General features: G+C 38.5%; 1 pseudogene; it reads right to left on the bottom strand.

Annotated features, from left to right (window-relative positions):
• Positions 1–6274: 6274 nt before the first annotated feature.
• On the bottom strand, positions 6275–9502 carry LOC149750275 (large ribosomal subunit protein uL15m pseudogene; annotated as a pseudogene).
• Between the last annotated feature and the right edge of the window lie 1387 nt (positions 9503–10889).

Raw genomic sequence — 10889 nt, 5'->3', positions numbered from 1 at the left:
GTATTCTAAATTTCATAGGAATTTGTGAGTAATGGCTGAAACAGACAAAAGTTGATTTTCAAAAATTAACGTCTTAAAGCAGCTCTCCTTATTGCAGCCAAGTACTCAGACAGGAGGATGAAAAGGAGAATGGAAGAGAAATTTTTCCAAGATTTCTACTCCTGGGAGAGGAGAATGAAAGGAGTAGGGAATGGCCAGAAGTGTTGGAGGCCACTGACCATCAATTTCCAATCCTTTTCATCATAACTCAAAACAGCATATTATGGTATAAACTGGATATTTATATATCCAATATATAGCAGATATTTCTATGGAGGCTTTTTACAACTTGCTTCTACCACCACATTACCAACTGAGCTATTCTTGCTAATGTGATGCATTTTTTTTAATTAGAGCAATTTGTTTTGTAGGATGAGCGATACCTTTCTGAAGATCCCATTCCTGCTGTTTCTGAGCCTCTTCGCCTTGAGAACCCTTCTGCACCAGTGGGTCTAAAGCTAGTCTTGCTTTGAACAGAGGCAGAGTGCTGCATTTCAATACTACAGACTACTTCAAAATCATGTTTTCATTTCCCAGAAAGAGTATTTTAAAATGCACTACACTTCAGTGGCTGCATCCTGTCTGAGCCCAGCACCATGGAGCCCTGAACAAGCTCTGGAAAGGACTCACTTTCCTCCTTTTGCTGAAAGATAAAGGTGGGTCAAGGGGTGAGCCCCAGGGCTCTCTTGGAGTCATATCCAATATGTCATGCCTGGTTCTTTACCATGTCCATGCTCTGGTTCAGCGGTAACTGCAGGAAAAGGCTAAACCCCATCCCAATATTCACAGCCAATGAGAGCAGAGCCAGGGGACAGTTGATCTGAGAACGCTCTCTGCACAACTTCTGAAAGAAACCCCAAAATTTTACCCCCTTGCCTCACCCCTTACACCTCTGCCCCAAGGGGAAAACCTTAAAATTTCTACCTCAGAGATTTGGCTCCACAAGGAATTAAGCAAACACTTCTAAATAATAACAGAAGAGTGAAATATAACACTTCCATTCTGAAGAGTCGATAGTGCTTTCATATCTGCTTTTTCAATTACCCATAGAGATGTTTTAATTTAACATTTGGTGGCAGGAAATCTTGAAAGAAGAAAGTGGTAAGTAGACAGATCTACATTTTAAAATTGAAGAAGTGGTGACTTCAGATTCCCCAGGCTGTTATGCTTGTTCTGTAGCATTTTATTTTAGATTTGTGCTTCTCTATTACTTTAGGAAGAGAGAAATTTACAAAGTACACAGTAGGCAAGGATTAATCAATTTTCACAAAAGGATTTTTCGCAGGTTTCTTTAGTACATATTAACCTTGTTTTAGTTTACAAAATTATTGAGTATAAAGTGGACAAAGAGTATGATCACCCATCACTAGCAACACCTAAACTAAATCAAATTTAACAAAGATTATCGAGAGGTATTTTTTACTTTCAGGTATTAGGCTAATAAACAACTATTAAGCAGCTATCACGCTGTTAAACACAAGATAAAGCAAATCTAGTAAGATACACGTTCTGCCTTTGAAGCTCCCACAGGGCCACAGAGAAGTCCAGCACTGCAGCCCACTAGGTGTGGGTTCTCAGGGCAGAGCTTCTGTTCACAACCTCACCGGTATTGTACCTGCTCCAGGTGGTTTTGAAGGAGCAGCCAGACACAACGACTCCCTTTCCTGCACCCTCTTCTTCAGCCCTCAGGCCTCCCCATCAAAACTACAAGTAACCAGTTGGGACGCTAGGAAAATGCCCAGAAGTCCTCTGGGAGAGGAAATTAATCATTGTAGTACCAGTTCTCTTCACCTCTGACCCCAGTTGTCTACCATCTGTTCACTTTATTAGGAAGTTTAAAAAGGAGAAAAGATAATAAAACTCCCAGATGTATTCACTGGCATCTATTGTAAGAAATCTGAGCGTGGGTGTTAGAACTAAGCATGTAACTGGAAAGTTAGAAAGTTAGATTCTCAGTTTGGGGTTGTTTTCCTTTCATCTGTTCATGACAGCACACCCTGTCCTAACATGTACAATTGAGAACCCACTTTGAAGACCACAAGGCACTGAAAAAAACATTCTTAAAGTGGGGAAATCTACAGTGTTCAAAATGGTAAAACCAGACACCCAAAATAACTATTCGTTTTACCAAATAAATAAATAACCATTTTAAGCTTTAAAATGAGTGAGATGTAATATTTGTTGAACATTTATTATGTGCCAGACATTGGGTTAAGTACTTTACGTACCCTTTAGTTTTCACAAGAACCCTCTGAGGTAGGTACTATTATTATCTCTGTTTTACAAATGAAAAAACTCAAGAATGGAAAGATTAACCAACTCACCCAAGTACACAGCTAGAGATTGATTTGTGGAGCTAGAATTTTTTTTTAGCTCAACCACTAAGCCATACTGCCATATCATGAAAGAATATTTCTATGAAACATCAGAAAATTTGAGATTTGAAATCACCCACAGAAAAGATTGTGAAGGCTACTCTCATATAATATCTGAGCAAATGAGAAAAGCAGACAACCATCCCTAACACTTACTGAGCATTTGCCATATTCTAGGCACTATGGCAAGCACTTCATGTGCATTTTCTCATTTAATTCTCACAATCCTATTAAGAAGGTTGCTATTATTATTCCGACACCCATTTAACCAGTGAAGAAATGGAGGTATGAAAGAAGATCACACTGTGAACCAAGACCACAGGATAGATTTGAACTCAACTCTGAATCCAGAGCTAATCCAGAATTAATATTTTAAACAAGGTCATGCATGAGTAGGGTGGGGTTGAGCTTGAGGATATCTCAAACACTTAGGAGTTTACAATGTAAAGTACTTATCTTTTCTTGTTTTAAAACTACTGATACTTCTGTGGTGATTGTACAGATTTTTCATGAGAAGATTAATAAACTAAGAACTTTAAAAAAAAAGAAATACTGACACAAGCAATATAACCCATCCATTTCTCTTTCACTTAACATTCTAATCACCAGATTATTGCCTTTGGAGAAGGCTCCTGTATCTAATAAATATTTGAAGATACATCTTTAAAACAAGGAAGCTACCTAACCCAAAGCACTAACTCTAACAAGAATTCACCATCTATGTGCAGTCCTGACTTGCGTGTCTGGTTATGCCATAGATTCAGGGGCACTGGAGCATATCAGAGGCATTTATGAGCTTAAGGTGCTCCAGGAACTTAAGACACAAAGCAAGGCAGTCTAAGAATGTCACATTTTTGTTAGGCAATGTCCTTTCCTTATGTGAGTTTAATTAAGACAACACAATCCTTACTTTTAAAATAATAATATATAAATATGAGAAAATTCTAACGGAAGCATCAAAATATTGAGTGGGTAGAACAGACACTTATTTCCCTTGAGTGGCTAGAACAGTCTCTCATGTGAGTATCTAAACACCTATTTAGATCATTCAAATGCCATACACGTCAAAACACTCCAACTTAACACTTCCTTTGAAGTCACGACAATCAGTTTTTTATTAGTGTCATTATTTAGCATTTCTATAGCACTTCACTTTTGACAGGTGCTTTATAATTATTTCTACTCTTGGTTAACTCCTGCTCATTCATTAGCATGCAGTTATTTTCCCAATAAAATATATACATTCCTTGACAAAACTGAATCTAACCAAAACCAAGAGGTTCTTATATCAGAATTTCAGACAAACATGTATCGACAGGACAAATGAGGCAGATAGACAGATGATAGATTGATAGATGGATGATAGGTAGATAGGTGGATAGATACATAGGTAGATAGATACAGTGACATATAAGAAAATAATTCCAAGGATCAGTAACATTCTTGTATTCTTGTCTTGGTTCAACTGCAGCTTGGGATTATCAGTCATGTCCCTATGTTGCCAATGACAGCATGAATAAAAGACCAGTGGTCACATATGAACTAAAATTGTTGAAAGAGTAAATGAATATGGCAGAGACTGCTAATTATTAGCCAGTGTCCAGTTTCTCTTTCTTTACGTAATAGAATCTCCAGCCACTCATCTAGACAGTACATTTCCCAGCCTCCCTTACAGCTAGAAGTAGCAACATAACTAAGTTCAGGCCAATGAGATGTGAGAAGAATATGTGCAGCTTCTGAGTCATCTCCTTAATCATAAAGCTGCTTGCCATGGACCACAATGAGGCTGGTTAACATCTGTCACCATACATAATCACAAACTTTTTTTCTTGTCATGAGAACTTTTTAGATCAAATCTCTTAGCAACTATCAAATATGCAAAGCAGTATTATTAACTACAGTCACCATGCTGTACATTGCACCCCCATGACTTACTTATTTTGTAACTGGAAGTTTGTACCTTTTGACTGCCTTCACTCATTTCTCCCACTCCCCACACACTGCCTCTGCTAAATACCAATCTGTTCTCTGTATCTATTAGCTCAGTTTTTTCTTTTGATTCCACACATAAGTAAGATCATGTGGTATTTGTCCTTTTCTGTCTGACTTAATTCACTTAGCTTAATATCCTCAAAGTTCACCCACATAGTTGCAAATGGTAAGATTTCATTCCTTTTTATGGCTGAATAATATTCCACTGTATATATATTCCATATTTTCTTTATCCATTCATTCATCAGTGGACACTTAGGTTGTTTCCATATCTTGGCTACTGTAAGCAATGCTGCAATGAACATGGGGTTTTCACAAATCTTTTCAAGTTAGTGTTTTCGTTCCTTCAGGTAAATACTCAAAAGTGGAAATTCTGGATCGTATGGTAGTTCTATTGTTAATTTTTTGAGGAACCTCTATGCTGTTTTCCATACTGCTGCACCAATTTACATTCCCACCAATGGTGTAAAAGGGATCCCTTTTCTCCAAATTCTTGCCAACACTTCTTATCTCTTGTCTTGTTGATAATAGCTATTCTAACAGGTATGAGGCAATATCTCACTGTGGTTTTGACTTGTATTTCCCTGATGATTAGTGATGTTGAGATCTTTTCATGTACCTGTTGGCCATCTGTATGTCTTCTTTGGGAAAATGTCTATTCAGATATTCTGCCCATTTTTTAATTGAATTGTTTGGGGGTTTTGTTATTGAGTTGTGTGAGTTCTTTATATTTTTTGGATATTAACCCCTTAACAGATATATGATTTCAAAATATTTTCTCCCATTCAGTAGGTTGTCTTTTCATTTTGTTGATAGTTTCCTTTACTGTGGCAAAACTTTTTAGTTTGGTATAGTCCCACTTGTTTATTTTTGCTTTTGTTGCCTTTGCTTTTGGAGTCAGATTCAAAAAATTCATCACCAAGATGAATATCAAGGAGCTTACCACCTATGTTTTCTTCTAGGAGACTTATGGTTTCATTTCCTACATCAATTCTTTAATCTATTTTGAGTTAATTTTTGTGTATGGTGTAAAGATAGGGGTCCAGTTTCATTCTTTTGCATGTGGCTGTCCAGTTTTCCCAATACCATTTATTGAAGGGACTGTCCTTTCCCAATTGTACATTCTTGGCTCCTTTGCTGTAAATTAGTTGACCATATATATACATAGGTTTATTTGGAAGCTCTCTGTCCTGTCCCTTTGATTTATGTGTCTGTCTTTACGCCAATACCATACTGTTTTTATTACCATAGCTTCGTAATATAGTTCAATATTAACACTATCAGGCAATAATGCCTCCAGTTTTATTCTTATTTTTCAAGATTGTTTTGGCTATTTGGGGCCTTTGGTGGCTCCATACAAACTTTAGGATTGTCTATCCTATCTCTGTGACAATGCCATGGGCATGGGTATTTTGATAGGGATCACACTGAATCTGTAGATTGCTTTGGGTAGTATGGAAATTTTAGCAAAATTAATTTTTCCAATCCATGAGCACAATATCTTTCCATTTGTTTGTGTGTTCTTCAATTTTTAAATTAACATCTTATAATTTTCAGTATATATTTAAACTACCACAAATTCTAAATAAATTTCAAACAATTTCAAATAAGTTAACAATTCTTACTGAAGCTGAGAAACTCAAATAGCATACAACTGATTCATCAATACAAAAGATTTCTTATTGTGCTAATGGTGGACCTGAGACTGTAAGTTCTCAGAAGGCAGGAATATGCCCTATTCATTTTTTCTTTTAATTTCATAAAATAAACAAGCAGGAATCATTTTATTTCTCCTGTCGAAGAATTATCATGAATTATTCAAGATTTAATTGCATCAGGATAAATTATGCTTTCACTGTGGTTTCAATACAACAGATCTTTGCAAAGCTAAATGAGCTTACTGACTGCTGAACCTTTTAAATTAACTGAGTTTAATTGTCACATGACCAATTGTTTTTATGGCTTATACGATCATTGACCATTTTTTCAAAAGCATTTAAAATGACTGAAAAACAAAGGTTTCCAAAGTCTATGAAATAAGTAAAATCTTACCAATTAGAATTAGAACATTTACCTTCCTCAAGGAAAAAAATGTTACTGGCTTGAACATTTTTATCTACTCTGAGTTGAGAAAATGAATTCCCTTGGAATTTTGGTCTCAATTTTACTAGCAAATATTGAACTACTTAGAAGCTACTCACCAGTCTTAAACCTTCAACTCACATCCCACATCTTAATCATCCCAAGCTGAAGGCTTACTGTCTTGACGCTGGGTAGCAGCGCTTCCTCGCAGCTACCGAGTAAGAAGCTCACCAGCTCATTAGCAGCCCTCTGACCTTGACCAGGCAGCTGACAGAGCAATCCCATCCCACCTGAGCGTTCATTCTGATTTGCAACAATAAGACAAGACCTGGATGGGAAGATGATGGAAAACTCAACTGGAAATTGTCTAAGAGTTACACTCTTCCTTGGGCAGAGAACCAGGGAGCTTAGATCTCTGAGACAGAAGCACACAGATCCACCAGATCCTCTACACAGTCCTTGCTTACTGTGTTTTTAATTTAGATAAAAAAGAGAGATACGATTACACAGAAAACATCAACATCTGCAGAATTACAAATTAAGCAAATGCCATGGGAAACACGTGTGTTTCAGTCCCTTTCTGGAGCTCTTTTACCATCTGTTATCTTGGAAGGAACTCAGGAGCTGTAGTACTTGAGGAGATTCTCATCCATAGGTTTGAGGATTTCCTTATCTGCCATATTCACTACCCACCTGGGAGCAAGACCAAAGAAAATCTGCCTTGGATCTTTTCGAGTACTGAGCATTTTGAAGAGTTCGTCTTTCGTGATATCAGGTAAAATATAACTGTACTTCTTGGCGAGCTCCAGTCTTGCTTCAGGAAATTCAGCAGGATCTGCCAAGTAACCACGATTCCTTGCATCAGTGTAGTAGGGTACCAGTGCCTTGGAGGTGAGCATTCGCTTGGGAATGGGTTGTCCACAGAGAAAGAATGCAATAGGTTTTCACAGAATTTCCAGGCTTCGTGGGTCGTAGAAGGCCGCCGTGATGACACCCCCATTCTTCCCGATTGCAACGGTGGCCAGCTCTGAAGCCAGCTGTACTTCAATATTAACTTTCGCCTTAAAGGTGTCATCACCCACCTCTACCAGCTGGACACCATAATCCCTTTTAGATGGCTGGAAGGTCACACCTCTCCCATTGACAAGTTGGGTTAAGTCAATAGGTTGTGTAGGATAAACTCGACCCAAATCAAAGAGATACTGCAGCCTGTTGAGAGTCAAAGGCTGATACTGGCGTCTGAAGCTACGTCCTTCATTAAACCCATATTTTGATATTCGAAGGTAAAATGGAGTGTGGCCTCTCTCAAAGCCCAGCCAGGGCCGGGTTCTTCTCTGTCGTTCTCCCTTGTGGCCCCTGCCACATTTTGTACCTCTTCTCTGACCTCTTGGTCATCTTTCCGGTTTCCTGGAGCCTGGGTTTGGCCTCAGGTTAGCCAGGCTCACACGGGGCAGGGCCCGCATTAGGTCCAGGGCCTGGGGCCCCCTCGCCCCGCACTGGGCCGGCCATGACCCATGCGCCCGACAAGCTGCAAGGGCGCTGGGCCGCCAGAGCCTGCCTTATTCATTTTTTATCCTCTTCCTTCTTTGTACCTTAACTCTAATATGTAGATAAGTACCAATATCTTGGAACCGTCTAAGGATTAAAAACAAATGCCTCCTACAGAATTTATTGCTATTTTCTTTATCCCAATGACCCTCATGTTCTGCCATTTGCTGGTTCTGAGAAATGCAACCATATTTTTAATTATTAGACTTATTGTAGAGCCTGTGAAAATTTAGACCTGCAGACATTAACTTTTTTGGATGTAGAATTTATTCAGCATCTCATCTATGCCTGTTTCTGTGTTAATTACTTCCATACAACATTACCCATTCAAAGTAGACATCATCATCTCCACTTAAAAGACGAAAAAACTAAGACATAGATTAAGTAATCTGTCCAAGATCACATGGCTGGTAAATAATAGAGCTTAGACTAGAATACAGTCTTCCTGACCCACCGGACAGTCTTCTTTCTGAGAGCTCTACTCAACTGCCTCATCAACTTCTGATACACTTTTACATTTCAAACTTTGGACCCCCCAAAAGGTGGGGGCATAATAATGGCCAGGTATTGATGGATAGGAAAATTAAAAGGTAATCCTACCCAGAATATAAAGATCAGGAAGGACCACAGGTAAACACATCAGAGCAATTCTTCCCTGAATAAAAACTGGGAAACTTTCCAAGAATACATCACTATTAACATAATCATTTTTATTCACTTTTGAAAGTTATCATCTAATTCAACATAATTCTTCACCATATGTCTAATTGGAATCTGTCTGGATTCAAAGATGCGATGAGAGTGAACATATCAAGGTCAGGAATTGTCTAGCTATACAAGACTCTAGGTGGTTGAATTGTACATCTTTTTCCCATAAAACTTTACACTTACTTAATGAGATATCCCATATGCTCAGTCATAGATGTTTTGATCAGAAGAGGTCCAAGAATAGGACAAAGCAGTGTCTTAAATTTCCACTTTGATGTTGTTTTGTTTGTTCATTATTATTTTTAATTTAGTTGGCTCTAATTAAAGCTAAAGAGAGAAGATGAAATGAGTTATCTATGCAATTCTTAGCCCTCATAAAGGGAACATAAGAGTATCTAGGAATCTTGGGTTCCAAGTAAATATAAACTTCGTTTCACATCTCTGAAATTAAACTTCCCACTCTCCAGACAGAGAAGTCTGGTATGAGACCATAGGCAAGTCTTTTTAAGAGGAAATTACAGTTGGAGATGGAGATATTAAAATTCATGATTCTAAAAAAGTGTTGTGACATAGTTTATGGCAATGTCTCTCACCCATTCCCAAAGAAAAGCATGATTCCAGTCAAGAGGTGACCCCATCCTCTTTACCCACTGATACATTGCAGGCAACTTTGTCTTCACAAAAGAGGGCTTTCAGGGTTTTAAATAAACAGGTAAGAGTTCCAAATAGTGAGTTAAGAAATGCTGTATTACTGGCTTCCCTCCAACTGTGTACTAAATAAGGGCGGGGCTAGGTAAATGCAGGGAACCAGCTAGATTGCATAGAAAGACCTATGTAGGAGGTACTTTGTTTGATGGACCCAGTGAGCACAGAGAGTTCCCTCCCACTCGGCATGTCTAAAGCATACCCTTGATTCTCGGTGCTTCTGATGAAGTTTCCGCTTCAATGGGACAATGGCTTTCTATCAAAGAGTGTCATAACATCCTATCAAAGAGTGTCATAACACAGAACTTTTCTAATTGGTGTGGAGAGCTCTGCAAGAGCATATTAGTTGTAAGCCATAGCATCACCTCTCTTTAGGGAGACAGAACAAAATTTAAACACACAGGGAGACAGAGAGATAATGAATTGCCTTCTTGGCAACCCACCACTCTACAGCCAATGGGATCGCTGTGACAAGTTATGAAATTCGAGCCAAAATATTTAACTCAGCCACTTATTCAAGTGGTAGACCCAATTTTAGGCACCCCACAGTTAGGGCACCAATAGAGAAAAGTCTTCTCTTCGTTTTCTGCAGTAGCACGTTTAACTTTTAGCATATCTATGGGTGTTCTGTTTCCTCTAATAAGGATATATCCATCTGTAAAGTATACACATGTATTTCTACCAGTGTAGCGATAACTGATGAATACAGGAAGCTATAATAATCTGGATATTTCCAGAAAAATATAGGAACTAGACTAAGAATAAGAGAAGATTACTACTGGAAGTCTTTCAGAATAATCGGATAGAAACAGCCTATCAATAGGGTATAAGAGAGTGAATTAGCCAATATGCCCCCAAAGAAATGCTGATTAGACCAACTTAATCCATAGCTCCCAGAAGATGAGATCTCTGGGCCACCCTAATGGAGCCTAATGATGTAAACTGTACAAGCAAGGCAGGAAATTCTGTGGCTCAAGGGTCAAGGGTCAGGTTAGAGAACAGAGTGAGCTCTAGGGAATGAGCTGGAAGTGGGAAAGGGGAGGAGAGGAGTTCGAAGATGAGTCTCTGAATTGAATACTCTGGGTCCCCACGTGCTCACTGAGTCAAGGCCTGACAGAATCTGGTTGCAGGCTTTTGTGAGAGGTGAGGGCTCCTTAGTGGGAATATACTAACACATAAATAAAATGCACCCATTTTAGATATGCAATTTGATGAGCTTAGACAAATGTATATGCCCATGTAATCATCACCCCAGACAAGATATAGAATATCTCCATTATCCCAAAAAGTTTCCTCAAAGAAGTTTCCTTTATACTCTCACCCTAAGCCGCAGGCAAGCACTGATCTCATTTCTGTCACGGTGAATTATTGTCTGTTCTTGAATTTCATATAAGTGGGGTCTTACATTATATATGCTCTTTTTGTCTGGCTTATTTGGTT

The sequence above is a fragment of the Delphinapterus leucas genome, chromosome 2 (assembly GCF_059928025.1).
Source record: "Delphinapterus leucas isolate spDelLeu-1000000601 "Yukka" chromosome 2, BTC_Dleu_Yukka2, whole genome shotgun sequence".
NCBI lineage: Eukaryota > Metazoa > Chordata > Mammalia > Artiodactyla > Monodontidae > Delphinapterus > Delphinapterus leucas.
Note: the sequence above shows the minus strand (reverse complement) of the source record. Positions and strands in the feature narration are given on the sequence as shown.